Below are 19,742 nucleotides of genomic sequence, written 5' to 3'. Positions count from 1 at the left end.
TTAGCACTAGGTTGCTAGTTTCTATCCTGACACAAAAGGCAAAAATTAAACTTTTAGTACCTGATGAACTCTTTGTGACTGTGTCTGTCTTAAGAGTTGTCCCTCCTCTGTGGAATCTCACCTGCTTTCGAACAAGTCTCCTACCTGGGACCAGCCAGGGTGACAGCTGAGAATTTGGAAGGTACTCACAGGCTGATATGCAGAGTGCTGAAGTTCCAGGAATGGCTGTTATTCACCTGTAAGATACCATTATTATTATTATTATTATTATTATTATTATATTATTATTATTATTATTATTATTAATTATTATTACTGCTAAGCTTCCTGCTTAGAAAATATGGTATTAATGTAGTTTTCTGGGCTACTAGCATATTATTTGCTTAGTTTAAGTTTATTTTATCTCATCATTTGACAATGATTAAGTTCCATTAGATGATTATGCTGCATAAGCCCATAGTTAGCCCTGTTGTTTTAGACAAGTTATTAGTCTTATTATTTTGAGGCAGTGCTACATCCTCTTGGGGCACAGGCTGATACTTAGTTAACGTCATCAATTGACTGGTGGTTATTGCTTCTGTAGTTGATTGAATATCACCAATTAAGAGAGACAAGAGACAAGATAGTATTAAACACCCTTTCAATATAATTAGTACTGCCCCCTGAGTGTTTTACCCTCTCCCTCCCAAATATACAAACCATCCTTCAAAGAGTGAGTATACTGATTACTCTTTCCAAGTTTGTACTGGGACATGAGCTAGTTTTTGAATCCTGGTGGTAATTTCCATGACTGTTTGTCTATTATTATTAATGCCCAGACGGCCATTTGATAAGCTAAAATGTCCACATACTCCTCTTTTTGGAGCTAAAAGATAATCCAATGTTAGTCTCTTTTGGAAAATGGCATTTCTCATCTTTTTGGCTTGTACCATTAGCAAATCAGAAACTCTGGAGCTTCAGTGGTTGTGACTTTTAGAAACTTCTGCAGCCTGATGATGCCATTTATTGTATCGATTAAAGGACTATATCCCCATGACCCAATTTGCACCCAAATAGCTCAGCCATAATAATTAATTATTCTTTCTAGAGAACAGTCTGTGTTTTTTTCAGTTGTCTATTTATACATTTATTACAATTACACCAGCTTATTTTATTATTAGCCCAATGTGGGATTTGCTTCGTTGAGGGTTATAGGACAGGTTAAGCATTGTTTACAAATGGATCAAGAGATGACAATGAGCCATGGCATATAGAATTGGCACCCCAGTAGTATAAGTAGTGCTGTTTTTTTTCTATATGGGTTTCTTGGAGAAAGGTTTTACAGACCTGGGGGCTATAACCTCAGAAACTGCTAATTTTCCATGTAAGAACTTCTGCCATTTTTTTTTTTTAAATGCACTTCATTGTCCTGAGTAAACCAGGTCCTCTTATTTGGAAACTCACTCGACTTCTATTTAAGCAAGTGCTCTGGGAGGAGAGACATAACTCAAGCTGCTTTTCTAGCCATTGTGTTGGAAAGTGGGGTATTTATCACTGCACATTTAGCCGCTGCATCTGATTTCCAGGTAGGGTTCCACCTTTTTGATGGCCTTGACAATGTTTAACAGCTATTTTTTTAGGCTTTTATGCCGCATCAAAAAGTTGTAGAATGTCTTCTGTGTACTTTACACTTGTTCCTTGGGCAGTTAGGAGTTCTTTTTTCTTGTGTCCGCTCCCGTGTACATGTAGCATAGCAAAGGCATATTTTGAGTTAGTATGTATCATGGTTCCTTTACCTTTTGCTAACAGCAATGGCTGTATTGGCAAGCTTTGAGCCACTAGCACGGAATCTAGAGTTACAACTGCATATCCTGCCCATTTGACTCTTTCTGTTACAAAGCTGCTACCAGCAGTGAAGTATTTAACATCTGGATATTGGAGGGGCTAATTTGTAAGGTCCTGTCGACCTGAGAATACTTTATAGACTGTTTCTATACAGTTACGTAAGTGAGATTCTTGCTCCAAAGGGAGCAGTGTAGTAGATTTGAGAGTGTTTACAATTTCTAAGTTGATGTACAATTTTTTTACACAAAAGTCCCTGGTATCGAGTTATTTGTGAATTTGACAGCTAGTGGTGACCTACTTAATCCATTAGTGTTAAATCATACCGTGATACCCTTACAGCGACCTGCTGCCCCAGATTTTATTTATTAGCTTCCAGCATGGGCATGGCTGTAGTGGCAAGAGCCTTCAACCAGGGTGGCCTTTTTGGAGCCACTGAGTTCAGCTACTTGGATAGGTAGGATATTGAGTAATGCCATTATCCCAACATTGGGTTAAAAATCTAATGGCCATTTTCCTCCACTCATGAACATACAGAAGAAAAAAGTTAGTTATGTCTGGCAGTCCTAAAGCAGGTGTCTCAACTAGAAATTTGTTTATCACATTAACTGCTTTCTGTTGTTAAGGGCCTCAGATGAAGGGGTCTTTTCTCCTTGACCCCTTTGGGGCTTCATATAATAGTTTTGCCATTAGCAGGAAATTTAGAATTCTATGTCAGAACACTGCTGTCCCTAAGAACTCTCTGACTTGTTGCTGTGAGGTTGTGGTTAGATCCTTGTATACACTACTTAACATGTGCCATCAGTGGCTTTTGACAAACTCCACATATGTGAATACTGTGCAGCAAATATGGCCTTTTCTCTACAGAGCTTTTACTCTATCTTCCATAGAAAGTGGAGGCAGTTTTTTAGTGGCAATCTTCTATAGTGGGTGCTGCTGGGAGAAAGTAATTCACATACTGGAGAAAGGCTCAATCTTTATTTGGTGGGGTGTAAGCATTAAGGTCTGATGGAAGGACCTCACTAAAAATCATGAAGGAGTTGTTGAACACTTTGGCAAGCCTGATCCAACTATGCTGGGATTTCCCCTTTGAAGCACAAAGATATGCCAATTGACTGGCATGAGACAAAAGCAGGAGAAAGCATTCTTTGAGTCTAAAACAGTGAACCATACTGCCTTGGAGGAAATTAGGGGGAGCAAGTTGTATGGGTTTGGAAAAGTAATAGAAAGTAAGTTACTGTTGCTTGGTTTACAGCTTGTGTGTTCTGCACTGGCCTATAATAATTACAGGTGTGGTACAATTTATTACAAGCCAGTAATCTATTGACTGATAAGAGTGGAGTGTTCCAGAATGACCAGCATGGCACAAAAATGTCTTGCTTTTCTAAGTGTTCTAAATGCTTTTCTAAGCCTAAAACTGCCTCCAGTGGTGTGGGCTACTGGCTCCCACTTTTAGTCCTCCTACCTGCTGAGCATGCTTTATGGCTAGCTTGGGTGGATTATCTTCAGCCCATAGCTCTGGAAATTTACTAATTAATTCTGACAGTGTGATTTTCTTCATTGGCCTCCAAGTTTGCTTTCCAGGACCCTCCACATCTCTAGCAGATAATCACCAGGTATCAGCTTGTGGAAAGGTGAGTACTAATACCATAGCCTTTGGTTGTTTAAAATCTAAAGTTATTCTTCCTTCAGGCTTAAAAGAAGTTTATACTTGTAGTTTTTGAAGCAGGTACCTCCTCCATAGAGGAACAGGGCAGCTGGGAAGATATAACATTTTGTGCTGCACCTCACATCTTCCAATGACACATCTTTTTGATTGGCAAAAATGATCTTTCAGTTTGATATTCCCATAGCCTCAATGATAGTAGCATAAGATTTGAACAGTGGCCCTACCAGTTTTGTTACCACCTAATGCTCAGTCCCTGTATCTACCATAAAATTCTTTGTTGTTGTTATGGATCACCTTAATGCTGACGATAGGCTACTTCGGGCATGGAGAAATTGAGCTTGGCCTGTGTCAGTCTTCATATCTTTTCACCCCAGCCAGACCAAGTAAGTCTGTATCCTGATTATTTGAGACTTTCTGACTTGCTGCTGCTGCTGCTGCTGCTGCTGCTGTTGCTGCTCTTGGCCTACATATTTCATGGAGATAAAACCATTGGCTACATGGGGACACCTAATCTTTAGACAATGCTATTTTGGGACACTTATTCTTCTAATGCCTTTTACTTTTTATCGACCCCACATTGATCTTTCTCCAGCCAGATTTTAGATGCTGGTCTAGACATAGCTCTTTCTCACTGTCTTGTTAACCCAAGTTGTGTCCCCATCTTGTCTTGTGAGTTATGCCTTGCCTTTCTCTCAGCCTCCTCCTCCTGATTGTAAAACACATTTCTGGCCACTTGTTTGACTTTAGTAGCATCTTTGCCCTCACATTCTCTTGCAATTTCACCTAAATCTTTTATTGCCAGACACACTGGGTCTCTCTCTCTTAAGTCTCTATCTCATTTGTGTGCTCTCACTCTCTCTCTGTTACTCTTTGATGACATTTGTGGTTTTATTGCAAGCTTTCACTCATCAGTTTATTCTTACACTGTGATTACTGTCTGAGCTGCTTGAGCCAACTGCTCCCACAAACATCTGTGCTCTGTTGCCTTCAAGGTAGCAGTTTAACTCTGTCTCTCTCTAAGTTTCCCTTTTACTTTTGTTTTTGTTTTTAACATTTTGCTGGCCAGAGCACACACTTGACAATGCTTCCATTCTTAACTTGACAGCTTATTTTTTAATAGCTGAGAAGCTTCAGCTTACTAATGATAGTTTTAAGACGCTAACCCTCAGCGTATCAAGTGTGAGTCTTTAGAAGTAAAGCTACCTGAATATAAGAGAGAAACAAAGAAGCAAATTCAGGCAGTCATATGTAAACTGGTACACTTAATTTTGTTACTGATCACAAGAGTAATGTTTTTGTTTGTTTTGTAGTCTTCTGTTTTTCTTTCCTTTATTTTTCTTAAGACAGAGTCTAGCCCTGTCACCCAGGCTAGAGGTCCATGGCATGATCTCAGCTCACTGCAACCTCACTTCTCAGGTTCAAGTGATTCTCTTACCTCACACACCTGAGTAGCTGGGATTACAGGCACATGCCACCACACCTGGCTTTTTTATATATTTTTCAGTCAAGCCCATGTTTGACCAGGCGGTCCTAATAGTCTCTAAATTCAGAAGTTGTGAACTACCCAACTATCCTCCCAAAGTGCTGGGATTACAGGCATGAACTACCAAAACCCAACTGTCTTCTAAGGTTAATATTTAACATATCAAAAAAAAAAATCTAAAACTTTTAATAAATGTTGGGATACTCTACTGTTTCACATAATACTTTTATTTCTGATAACATTTGTTTAAGTGATTTGAGTGGGTCCTACAAATACAGTGAAATAGATAAAACTAAAAATCAAGTAAATATAACGTATCTGTGGAGAGCATTAATGTTGAGCCTTGCTGTTGAAAAATAATTTGTTACTGTTCTTGTAAAATAGTTAGAATATTTTTGTGTGTTTGTGTGTGTGCATGATCGATTTGCAGTTGAAGTGTTCTAAAGATTCTGAGATATCAAAATTTAAATGAAAGCGAAAGCAAAATGTGGGAAGGAATTAGCTATTTTAGAACAACTTTGAGAAAGCCTGTCAAGCAAAATTGGCAGCCTTTAATCTTCAGGGAAAAAGTATCTTTGGTAAAAGTAAAAAGCACCACGAGGTGGTATTTATAAATAGTTTCCTGGTTGGGTATTTTCTACAGCTACTGCTACTTTGGCTCCACAAGATTCGGGAATTAAGTGGCACAATAAATGAAACATGTCACTAGAAGAGCAACACATACTTGGACCAAGAGTGCAAACAGAGGGATGGGCTTTGAAAAGGATACACAGACTGGCATTCTCTGAGCTTAGTGGAAAGGCAAGAATTGCAGAAGTAAACAGTCATGTTTGGGTTATGAGAATCATACCCTAAATAACCTCCATTTTGTCAGGAAGATTAGAAGGGAGCAGCTTGGAGGAAAAAAAGTAGGTCTGGTGTGTAAAGAAAGAATAGTTCCTTAAGACAGAGAGGCATGATAACCTGGATTGAAGGACCAGATGTGGTTGGGGATCCTGGAATTGAGAGAAACCAAGCCATGTGTTTGTAGGTGAGTTTACTGTTCTAGCTCTGGGAATAAACTATATGTGTCTCTCCCTTTGGACACTTCCATGAGTGTGGAAAAATGAAGATGTTTAAATATTGCAACTTTGTGAGCCCACTTTTATTGAATTTATAAAGGCAGCTACCTAATTGATAATTCTGGGGCTGTCTTGGGTAGCAGAGTAGAGGGAAAGTAGCTCCCAACCTAGGGAGAAAGTGAGGGTTGAATGGCAGCCTCAATGATCAAGGGCTACATGTGGAGAGTTTTTCAGATAGAAGAATAAGGATTGCCTAACAGTACAGAGTTGCAGGATGAGGTTTCAGGTGGAAACTGAAAACCAAATGCATGGTACTGCCATTGGGCAGAGTCATGAAAATGAGCAAAGGTCAAGGTCCCTGGGGTACAGGGGTCACTAGGGTCAAAAGAATCATCCATGTGGCCATTTTACCTGGTGAATGGTAAAGTAATTACACAAAAGTCAATGAGGATGAGGAGTGGCAGGGAGTCCATGTCAGCAAGTTGGATTATATCTATTCCTTTACAAAATCACTTTCTTATTCCAAGAATATGTCTTAGACAAGAATGGATTCACAGCAGTTTAGTTACATACACCCAGAACTGCTGCTGTCATATGTTACAAGTAGGAAGGCTTTCCTCTCAAGTGTCCACTGTATCTTGTGCATTCTCAATAAAACCTAGTTGTTTCATGGTAAGGACACCCTCTTGTATAGCATTTCTGGGAATTTGGCTTACATCGAGTATAAAAATGAGTGTTGAAAGCACAGATCTTTGAGACCATGGAATTGTTTATAGACTAATAACTTCATCTTCAAGAAGGCTGACTGACTAGATTTCTATTTAATTGAGAGTATATGAAGGCTTTGAAAGGATTGTCATCCTCATATAAAGCATCATGCATGTATTTTCTCAATGGAATTTTCAATTCCTCTCTCTCCCTGATTAAGCTATACTCTCCTTCATGTCACACCTTGGATGTCACCTCTGAGATTCCTTTCCTGACACCACTTAATGACTCATTTTTGTCTCATTTCTGCATGCAATCGTTATTAACTCAGTTGTGAAATTATTATATTTGATTGTGATTGTTTCTCCCTTACCACATTTTGAGGACAATAGAGATTAGGTTTTTATCTGTGTACATTTTTAGATCCAGTTTCCAGTTTGATTCTTTTCATGTGATAAGTAGTTAGTAAATTCTTGCACTGTGCAAACTTAAATGGAATGATGGCCTAGGTGATCATGAGTTCACATGAGCTTGCTAACTCTGAGACAGAATTCCTTATGAACATTATGACTGCCACCACTAAAAGCCATGGGGATTTTAATGCTGAATGCACATTTAATTTTTTTTTTCTTTCTGAAAAACTTACCAAAGTTTAGCTAATGAGGCCAGACATGGTGGCTCATGCCTGTAGTTTCAGCACTTTGAGAGGCCAAGGTGAGCATGTCATTTAAATGCAAATGTTCAAGACCAATATGAGTAGAATGGCAAACGTCATCTCTACAAACAATGCAAAAACTTATCCAAACTTGGTCATGTGCACCTACTACTCAGGATACTGAGGTAGGAGAAACCCTTGAGCCCAAGGGGTGAGGTGACAAGTGAGTTGAGATCACAACAGTGCACTTCAGCCCAGGGAATGGAGCAGAACACCAGTTTTATTTTGTTTTGTTTTCTAGATAAAGAACTGAGAGGTGTTAAAGCTCTAGATACTAAATACCATAAATCACATAAGGAATGTTAGGAATATATGGAAATGCAGTTTATTAGAAATTGATGGTGTCAGTTTTTATGCAGCTAGAATATTTAGTTTAAAAGGTTGAAACCTTGCTTTCCAACAAGGTTGAGAGGATTCCAAATCAAGTCTGAATTTTTTTGTTTATTTTGTTTTGAGATAGAGTCTCACTCTGACACCCAAGCTGAAGTGCAGAGGCAAGATCTCAGCTCAACATAAACTCCACCTCAAAGATTCAAGTGATTCTCCTGCCTCAACCTTCTGAGTAGCAGGGATTACAGATGCTTGCCACCCTGCCCAGCTAATATTTGCATTTTTGATAGAGATGTAGTTTCACCATGTGTGCCAGGCTGGTCTCAAACTCCTGACATCAGATGATCTGCTCACTTAGGCCTCCCAAAGTGCTGGAATTACAAATGTGAGCCACCATAACCTCTCAAGTTGAATTTTCTTGAAGGCAAAATTGGTGTTCTCTGTCTGTACTCTGCTTTTTGAAAATTAGAAAGAAGTATATTTACTTAAATAAATTTTGGTTTTATTATCTTGCTTGCTAAAAATTAATCTTTAGACAGATTGAAACAAAAAAAAATTACTAAAAGAAAACTTTAAGATATGGATTTGTTAAGAGGTAGAGAAGCAGAGCAGAATCAGAGGGTTGAAATTTTTAATTGTGGATAATATACGTTTATTTTAGATATTCAGCATAATGAGATGAAAAACAATGTCTAAATATATGTCTAAATATCTAATATTTATGTCCAAGAAGAGTTCTGTTTAAAAAATCATATCACATAGCAATAGAAGGTACAAGTTAAAAGAAAAGAACACTAGAGGTTAGCTTTTGAAATATTAAACAGTAGATAAAAAGCAGAATGAGGTGTTATTGTTAGACTAACAGCAGACAGATAATCTGGAGGGATGATTAATACTTTAACAGATCATATATTTTGCAGTTAATTTCAGTCCTTCACATCTGAAGGTTTTGTTTGTGTATGGTAACTAAATTCCATATATCCAACCCTACAGCTTTTACCAGAGTTGAGAAAAAAAAAAAAAAAAAAAAAAAAAAAAAAAAAAAAAAAAAAAAAAAAAAAGAAAAGAAAGTATGATGGTCTAACTTGACTTGCAGTGGGTGAATTTGGAAGTCTAGATTAATCCATTTAATTTTGTTCTCTATTTTGTTACTTTTCCAATAGTCAATTAATTGTTTTTGTGTTTTTCTAATGATTATTTTTTTTCTTGTTGTTTGCTTGCTTTTCTTGTTTTTTGTTTCAAGAGAGAAGATCTTGCTATATTGTCCAGGCTGGTCTCACATTCTTGGGTTTAAGTGACCTTTCTGCCACTGCCTTCTAAAAATCTGTGATAGTACATGTGAGAAACCACACTTGGCTATATCTGTTAGATTGTTAAATGACAAAAGCAAATATTCTACCTTCAATGTTTATAAGCTAATTAATTAAATCCTACATTTAGAGGCAACATTATATGCAATCAAATACATAAATAAATTTTTATTACTTTGTAACTACTAGTATTATTCTTTCATTTCAGAATTAATTTGGGGCTTTTATCATCTGAAACCATTGTTTAAGTGTTACCTTCTATTGAAAATCACATTCCTCTTGATACTCTCACACTTCTTTCAATCAGATACAGAAGTACCCTAGTTCTGGTAGTTTCAATACCTTGTAAATTAGTTTATCAGTTCATAAAATACACTGATTATTTCTACCCTTTCTTCTGCTTTCCAGTAATAAAATCCATGTAGCACTTTTAGTCCATGGAAATAGAAACACTTGATTTTCTGTTTTCTAAATTTCTAAGCTACTATAGTTTATTTATTTTTATATTTTTGCTAATTATAGGACCCATACATTCCAAGAATAAAAATAAAATGCATAAATGAGGCATTTAAATGACATGTGTCGAATATAGAGTCTTAAGGAGATCTATAACTGAAAGCTTAAGAGTGAACTTTCAAAGTAATTAATTGTTTGGTACTTTTGAAGAAGTAGCATATAAAAATAATTTTGTGGAAATATAAAACTAAGAAAGTCATTTAATTAACATTCTATGCGAACTTTAAACCGCAGCTGCATGACATATGACTAAGAATCAGACACTGATATTCAGTGAAAGAGCAAACTAAGGGGCCAGGCCACTGACCAAAAAGAGTTATAGCAGCTGCCCTGACCAACTGGCCCAGCCAGCATTGTTTTAGCACACATTAAATGACAGGCTTTGAGTCAACACCATTACAGGGTAATTAATTTGGTCACCAACCCCCTGAGAGAGCCATTATGCTCATGAATGATCACAGGTTAATTTTAGAACCTCATGGGTAAACAAGTTATTTAAATAAACTTCATCATATTTTTTCTTTTATTTGCTATTCAGATATCAACTCAAGGCAAAATGGATTAGGCTGACTTCAGCCAAATCTTTTACAAAGGCTATTCAGATTTTCTGGCTTTCCAAGAAGGACTGTGATAATTATTTTACAATTTCTTCCATCATTCTGAATAAATCCCCACATCTCCCCACACCCCTTTATTTTTCTTCATTAGGCTATATTGTCTGAAGGGTAAATATGTGTGCAGCAATAGGTCTTACAGGAGAGGCTGTGATTCCTCTTATTCTGGCTTTGTATTTTCAAATTAGAATACAACACAGGGCATCTTTTACAATGGAAGAGTGTTTTGACACCTTAGTCCGACACCTGCTGTTGGTAAGGAACCCCACTGGGTATATGTTAATTTCTTAAGGAACCCCACTGGGTATGTGTTAATCTCTTTTAGCCAAACACTCACATTGTTTGAACCTGAACCTGGGAGTTTTTCTAAGTAACAGTGCAGAAATTAAGCAGATATAGAAGATGGGCTCAATAGAGTGTGGCAGATACAGGTAGCAGGAAAAGAGAGAGTAAAAATGAAACAGATTCCCTAGAATTAATGGTGTTTGTGTTGTTAGAGGAAGCTGCATTATCTGAGACTGATGATTCAGTAGGGTCAGTTTCTTCAACTCCAGTACCAGCTTGAATTCTAATCATGCCATGGTGTGGTTTAATATGTTGTGCTGGAATCCAAAGATAACCTGAGGGGGTGTAAACATAAGCGTATTCACTTCTCTATGTTAACAGTTTATTTAGAGCACAAATAAGATGTTTACATCTTTCCATGAAACTGCAGGTTTTATGTCTTTAGAGATTTCTGCAATGTGCTTTTCTACTTCTGATTGAAATTTGTCATCTAAATTTAAATCATTAAAGGTAAATAAGGCCTGTGCTAGTAGTGTTGAAAGGTCCTTACTCGTACTCACCCTTTTTTGTTCTCTGAGCATATTTCTAAGAGTGGAGTGAGCATATTCTAATATGGCCCGTCTTTAGAGGTCTATACAGAATGCCTGTGGAATGACAAATATTCCAAGTGTGACAAAGTTACTGAATTTGTGAACTGGTATGACCTGGACCATTATTAGCTTTAATTTTTATGGGCTGCCACATAAATGCAAAAGATAAAATAAGATGTTTAGTGATGTATCTGGTAGACTCCCCTGGAAGGACATGTGCATTAATTAAATGAGTGTTAGTATTAATGGATACATATACATATCTTAGTTTTCCCAATTCAGGAATGTATGTAACATCCATTTTTCATAACTGATTATGTTCTAGTCCTCTAGTGTTAACACCTGTTGAATGATGGAATGCTTCTGTGAGCTGGCAATCTTGGCATTTCAGGATAATTTGTTTAGCTAGTCTCTGGGCATGTTAAAAGTGTTTAGATAAGTTTGTTCAATTTTGATTAAAAAAAGAACTGATGCAACTGATTGTCTTGGTCATGCAGTGATGTCATAACCTGTAGGTATGCTTGTCTATTGCCATAAGCCAGTGTTACAGGTAATGAGCTGTGGGCTTTAATACGTGTTTTAAAAGTAGGAGGAGGGCATCGATTTAGCAATCCTTGAAGTTCAAAAAAATGCACACAATGTGGGCTCGAGAGTAGTCATTATGAAGGCAGTTGCAAGGTTATGCAAGAGAGAAGTAAACAGAGTCACGAACAGTGACGATGTTAATAGACTAATTGGAAAATATACCAGGGCTAATATCAATGCTCCAATATTATCTCTTCTATTTCCAGTAAATCCAGATCAAATAGAAAATTACTTGGTATTTACCAAAGAACTGATTTTTCGTGATTATGCAAACCTTCAGTAAATACCGTTAAAACATTAAGTATGGGGGAGTGAACTGTTTCTGTATGTAAGTTCACAGAAATATGAGATAAGAACTGAAGGAGTTTATCAGCAGAAATGAATGGTCTATGTGGCCTGTGTAATCAGCCAGAGCTATTTGCAGATTTAGAGGGGGAAATTACTGCTTCAAATTGCTTTTGACTAAAAAAAAATTTTATGACCTCAGGGTCCTAACCTAGAAGCTAATTGCATTGTCTGCAGCTTGCCTAAGTGAGCTTAGCAAGTAACTGGATACAGGGAGAGAGTCTTTTAGTCCTGATATGTGAGCAAAAAACTTATTCTAGAAAGCACAATTAATCCTGTAAGACAATGTTTGGTGGAAAAAAAAATAACAATTGAATCAAATTCCATGGATCAATGTAATCTAGTTGCTTTTGAGAAAGAGCTGGTTCTATTTTCTTCATTACCTTCTTTGAAGTATGGGTTAAATATCTGGGAGAAGACAGAGCTCTGTTGACTTTTAAGACAGAAAACAGGACCGGAGGTCTAAGATGGCCAAATAGAAACAGCTCTGGACAGTGGTTCCCAGAAAGAAAAACACAGAAGGTGAGTTATCATAACATTTCCATGAGTTTTTACTGCCCACACACCAGGAGATTCCTGGGCAGAAAAGCTCCATGAGTTTCCAGCATGGTTATTTCAGCCAGCACCCTGGGTACCTGCACAAAAACTCACACAATCATGTGTAGCTGTTTCAGTTGGCCCCTGCAACCCCTGGGAGACAAGCTGCCCATTCAGCTGAAAAAAGGGGGTCTAAAACAGGGAACCAGGTGATCTGGATTAGCAGCTCCCACTCCAACAAAGACAAGCAATCTGGTACTCTCTCAATTTAGATTTGCAGCAAGTGCAACTGGACCCAGGCACTCCAGCTCGGTGGTGGGAAGGGCATCATCCTTTACCAAGGCTGTCCACCATTACTGAGCCAGTCCACCATTACTGAGGCAAACTGCCTTTTATGAGGCAGTCCACCATTACTGAGACACTTCATTATTATGGAGGCAGACTGCCATTACTCAGACAGTTTTAACTGTAACTCTGTAAACAAAACTGCAAGGAATTCCACAAAGCAGCTGGACAGACCCCAAGGCAATTCAACAACACTTCTGCTGGCAGACGATGACTAGACTGCCTCCATACTGAGCAGGGCATTTCTAAAAATAGTCATCAATGCATCAAGAACTTATGAATAAAGCCCCAACTTCCCAGGAAAGAGCATCTGGTTCAAAAGATAGCTGTGATTTTCACCGCAGCAGACATAAATGCACCTTCCCAGCAGCTCTGAATGAAAAAAATTGAGACTGCATCTGGGCATTTGGGCTTCTAAGAGGGACTGACAGTCTCCTCAAGCAGCTCCACAACCCCCATATATCTAAAGAGACACCTCATAAAGGAAAACTCAGGCTGACATCTGGTGTGTTCCCTTCTGGAGCAAAGATAATATAGAAAGAAACCAGTAGGCACCCTTACTGTTCTGCCACACTCACAGGAAATGCTGAGGCAATCAGGTCTGAAGTGGACCTCCAGCAGTCCTACAGCAGAGACACCTGACTGTTAGAAGGGAAAAAAAAAGGAAAGAAATAACTTCAACATCAACAATAAGAACATCCATTCAGAGACCCCATCTGAAAGTCACCAACTACAAGGACTACAGGTAGATAAATACACAAAAATGGGAAGAAACCAGCGTGTAAAGATGCAAACACCCTAAACCAGAGTGCCCTTTCTCATCTGGGGGATGACCACTCCTCACCAGCAAAAGAACAAAGATGGATGGAGAATGTCTGTGAAAAATTGACAGAAACAGACTTGAGATGGTGGTTAATAAGGAACTTGTATAAGCTAAAAGGATATGTTCTAACTCAATGCAAAGAAACTAACAATCTTGAAAAATGGTTAGACTAAAGGCTTATGAGAATAAACAGGTTAGAGAAGAATATAAATGACTTAATGGAGCTGAAAAACACAATACGATAACTTTGTGAAGCATCCTCAAGTTTAAATAGCTGAATAGACTAAGAAGAAAGAAGGATATCAGAGATAGAAGATCAACTCAATAAAATAAAATGAGAAGACAAGATCAGAGAAAAAAGAGTGACAAGAAATGAACAAATCCTCCAAGAGATATGGGGTTATGTGAAAAAAAAATTACTTTTGATAGGTGTTCATTAATGTGATGGAGATAATTAATCCAAGCTAAAAACACTCTTCAGTATGTTATCCAGGAGGACTTCCCCAAGACAGTAAGGCAGGCCAACATTCAAATACAGAAAATACAGAGAACATCACAAAGATATTCCACAAGAAGAAAACGGAAAGGCACATAATTATCAGATTCACCACGTTGAAATGAAGAAGAAGAAGAAGAAAAAAAAAAAGCTAAGGGCAGACAGAGAGAAAAGTCAGGTAACCCACAAATGGAAGCAATCACACTTACAACAGATCCAACCTAACAGACATCAACAGAATCAACAGAATATCCATTCTTTTCTACACCACATTGCACCTCCTGTAAAATTAATCACATAATTGGAAGTAAATTACTCCTCAGCAATGCAAAAGAATGGAATTTATAACAAATCATCTTTCAGACCACAGTACAATCAAATTGGCACTGAAAATTAAGAAACTAACTCAGAACCACACAACTTCATGAAAACTGAACAACTGGCTCCTAAATGTTGACTGGATAAACAATGAAATAAAGGCAGAAATAAGGATGTTCTTTGAAACCAATGAGAAAATAATACACAATGTCTCAGATTATCTGGGACACATTTAAGCAGTGTCTAAACAGAAATGTACAGCAATAAATGCCCAGAAGACAAGCAAGAAAAGATCTAAAATTGAAACCCCATTATCAAAATTGAAAGAGCTATAGTAGCAAGATAAAAAAAAAAATGAAAGAAAGAAAGAAAGAATGAAAGAAAGAAAATAAAACCAAAAAACTAGCAGAAGACTAGAAATAACCAAGATCACAGCAGAACTGAAGGAGATAGTGATACAAAAAACCCTTCCAAAAATCAATACATACAGGAGCTGGTTTATTGAAAAGATCAACAAAATAGAAAGACAGCTGGCTGGATTAACAAGAGAGAAAAGAGAGAAGAATCAAATAGATACAATAAAAATCTATAAAGAGGATTTCACCACTGATTCCACAAAAATATAAACCACCCATCAGAGATTACTACAAACTCTATGCACATAAACAACTAAGCCTGAAAGAAATGGATAAATTTCTGGACACTTGCATCCTACCCAGCCTAAACCAGGAGGAAGTTGAAACCGTGTGTATACCAATAACAAGGGCTGATATTGAGGCAGCAATTAATAGCCTACTAACCAAGAAAAGCCCAGGTTCAGATGAGTTCATAACAGAATTCTTCCAGACGTATAACGATAACCTGGTACCAATTCCTCTGAAACTCTTCCAAACAATACAAAAAAAGGGGAATCCTTCCCAGACTTTTTATGAGACCAATGTCATCCTGATAGCAAAACCCTTCAGGGAATGAACAACAACAACAACAAAATTTTTTGAACAATATCCACAATTAATAGACATAAAAATCTTCAATAAATACTGGCAAACTGATTACAACAGCACATCAAAAAGCTTATCCATCATGATCAAGTAGGCTTTATCCTGGGGATGCAAGGCTGGTTCAACCTACGCAAGTCTATAAATGTATTCCACTACATAAACAGAACCAAAGATAAAAACCATATGCTTATCTCAACAGATGCAGAGAAGGCCTTTGACAAAATTCAACAGCTGTTTATGCTAAAAATTCACAATGAACTAGATATCCATGGAATGTATGTCAAAATAATGAAAGTTACCTGTGACAAACCCACGACCAGTACCATACTGAATTGGGGGAAAACTGGAAGCATTGTCTTTAAAATCTGGCAGTAGACAAGAATGCCTTCTCTCACTACTCCTATTCAATACAGTATTAAAAATTCTAGCTAGAGCAGTCAGGCAAGAAAATGAAATAAAGCATATTCAATTAGGAAAGGAGGAAGTCAAATTGTCTTTATTTGCAGAAGACACGATTGTATGATTTGAAGACCCCATCATCTCACCCCAAACTCATCTTAAACTGATAAGCAAATTCAGCTAAGACTCAGGATACAAAATCAATATGCAGAATGCACAAGCATTCCTATATACCAATAACAGACTAAAAGAAAGCCAAATCAAGATCTATCTTCCATTCACAATTGCTACAAAGAAAATAAAATACCTAGGAATGCAACTAACAAAGGATATAAAGGATTTCATCAATGAGGTCTATGAACCACTGCTCAAGAAAATAAGAGAGACAACAAGCAGATTAAAAAAAATTCCATGCTCAGAGTTAGAAAAAATAAATATTGTGAAAATGACCATACTGCCCAAAGTAATTTATAGATTCAATGCAATCCCAATCAAGACACCTATCACCCTCTTCACAGAACTGGAATAACCACCTTAAACCTTGTATGGAACCAAAAGAGAGCCCACATAGCCAAGACAATTCTAAGCAAAAAGAACAAAGCTGGAAAAATCAGGTTACTTGACTACAAATTATACTACAAGGCTACAGTAATCAGATCAACATGGTACTCATGCCAAAACAGAGATATAGACAAATGGAACACAACAGAGCCTTCAGAGGCAAGACCACAAATCTACAATCATCTGATCTTTGACAAATCTGACAAATTAAGCAAATTGGGAAATGATTTTCTGTGTCAGAAATGTAGTTGAGAAAACTGGCTAGCCATTTGAAGAATGCAAAAACCAGACTCATTCCTGACACCTGACACAAAAATTCACTCCAGATGGACTAAAACCTTAAATGTAAGACCTAATGTCATAACAGCCCTACAGAAAAAACTAGGCAAAACTATTGAGGGTATTAGGCATAGGCAAGGACTTCATGACTAAAACACCAAAAGCATTGGCAATAAAAGCCAAAATAGACAAATTGATACCAATTAAATTTCAGAGCTTCTATACAAACAAATAAACAATGGTTAGAGTAACCTGCAACCAACATAATGGGAAAAAAAAAATGTTTCAGTCTACACATCTAACAAAGAGCTGCTATCCAGAATCTGCAAAGACTAAAACAGATTTATAAGAAAAAAAGTAAAAAAAGAATTTGAAGGTGCACAAAGGGCATAAACAGAAATTTTTCAAAAGAAGACATATATGAGACCAACAAACATGAAAAAATGCTCATACTTACTGGTCATTTGAGAAACACATATGAAAAATACGTCAAGATACAATATCATACCAGTTAGAATGGTGATGATTCAAAACTGTGGAGACAACAGTTGCTGGAGAGAATGTGGAGAAATAATAACACTTTTACAGTGTTGATGGTGGTGTAAATTAGTTCAACCATTTTGGAAGACAGTGTGGCAATTCCTTAGGATGTAGAAATAGAAATTCCATTTCACCCAGGAATCCAATTACTGGGTATATATTAAAAGGATAATAAATTGTTTTGTTATAAAGACACAAGCACACACACACGTATGTTTATTGTGGCACTGTTCACAATTGCAAAGAACTGGAACCAACCCAAATGTCCATCCATGATAGACTGGACAAGGAAAATGTGGAATGTATACACCAAAGAATACTATTCACCTATAAAAAATTATGACTTACAGTTCTTTTGTATGTACATGGACAAATCTGGAAACCATCATTCTCAGCAAACTGACACAAGAACAGAAAATCGAACACCACATGTTCTCACTCAAATGTGGGTACTGTACGTTGAGAACACATGGACACAGGGAGGGTAGGGAGGGGAGCATTATATACTGGGATCTGTTGCTGGGGGGAAGTAGGGGAGAGAGAGCAGTGGGTAGGAAGGTTGGAGGGGGTGGAATAACATGCATGGGGAGAAATGCCAGATGTAGGCAACAGGGGAATGGACACAACAAACCACCTTGCCGTATGTGTGCCTAAGCAACAATCCTGCATAGTCTGCACATGTACCCTCAATCCTAACAAACCACATTGCCATGTATGTACCTAAGCAACAGTCATGCATGGTCTGCACATGTACCCCCAAACCTAAAGTACAATTAAATATATATACATAATTGTACTTTAAGTATAAATAAATATACATATTTATGTCTATATTACTTTATAGATGTACTTTAATTTAAATATATACAAGATGTAAATATTATGTATAATACATATATTTATGTATATATAAAGAAAAAAGAAAGTAGGTTTAGCAGCTAATAATTAGGAATCTGCAAAGTAAGATGAAGACAATTCATTATATATATATATATACATACATATATATATATACACACACACATATACGTATACACACACATACATTTATACATATACATATATGTATTTATTTATACTTAAAGTACAATTATATATATTTAATTTTATTTTAGGTTTTGAGGTACCTTTGAGTTACATACATATATACATACACACACACACACATATATGTAATTAATGTGATTGGAACATTGAAATATTATTTTTTTTCTATCTATTTGCTTACTTCCTCTCTTAAGAAATTAGGACCAAAAAAACTTCTCATTTCATCATTGGAAAAGTTATGACACTGAATTTATTTAGCACTGCATGAAAACGACATCAGCTTTCACTTTTCTGATCCACTTTCTCATTCATATTCTCCTCCAGAGTATTCACTTACCTTGCCGTGGGCAGAGGGAGACAAGAAGAGAATTGTGGCAACTTTGAGTTTTTTCCAGTGATGAGCCGACAGCCCAGGCCTTTTCTTCTGAGACTAAATAATTTAATCCTCAAATCTCAAAGGAATTTTCTCAAGTAAAGCCACCCCTTAGTGCCTCCCAAACACTGGAGAAACATCATCCCCAAAACACATCCAAATATCTGTTAGAAATGTATTGATTTTAGTCATGATACTCAGTAACTTATAAAATTTTTGAAAGGGGCAATTCATTTTAACAGGTTTGATTTTGCTGATTCCAGAATAAATCTATTGTGGAAAACACTCAGTGAGACTTGATCTAGAAACTCTTTATCCTGGGCAATTTCCTCAAAGCATAAAATAGTGAACAAAAGGCTGATGATCAGCAATCCATTACCCAGGACTGCAGCAGAGAAAAGCTGCAACAGATGAGTAGGGGTCTTAACCACAGGAGAGAGTTTCTGACAGGGAGCCATTTGTCGCAGACCTGAGCAAGGAAATATGAATAGTATGATAGGACAAGGAAAATGAATAAAATGACTTGATGTTCCGCCTCTGAGATAAAATGTAGGTTATGATACTGGCTTTAAAAATCATTAAGCCCTACCCCAAAAGCTAAAATGCAATTAAAAATAATTATTAAGCCCGTAGTGAGTAGCACTGTTGTCATTGGCCTGAAATTTGGTGTCTGTGATCTGAGGTGCCCATTGGACATACTTCCTTTATTTCCAGTTGTGTCCAGAGAGGTTTCTGTGTACTACCATGCAGGTACAAACTAGACACCAGAGCAGAAAACTACTGTACTTTTTCTCTTTATTTTTTAATAGAGGGGTGATTAAACAACAATTTTATTTTGAGATTACTATTTCATATAAGAAAGTGATCTCATTTAGGAGAAACTCTGTTTTCCTCTTTTAGCAAAAAGGAAGTTGTATTTCTTTTTGCAGAAATTATCAACTGACTCCTCTGGTGTTTCATTTTTATGAGAATTGTTGAGAAGATATAAGGA

The sequence above is a fragment of the Saimiri boliviensis genome, chromosome Y, assembly GCF_048565385.1.
Source record: "Saimiri boliviensis isolate mSaiBol1 chromosome Y, mSaiBol1.pri, whole genome shotgun sequence".
Classification (NCBI taxonomy): Eukaryota; Metazoa; Chordata; class Mammalia; order Primates; family Cebidae; genus Saimiri; species Saimiri boliviensis.
Note: the sequence above shows the minus strand (reverse complement) of the source record.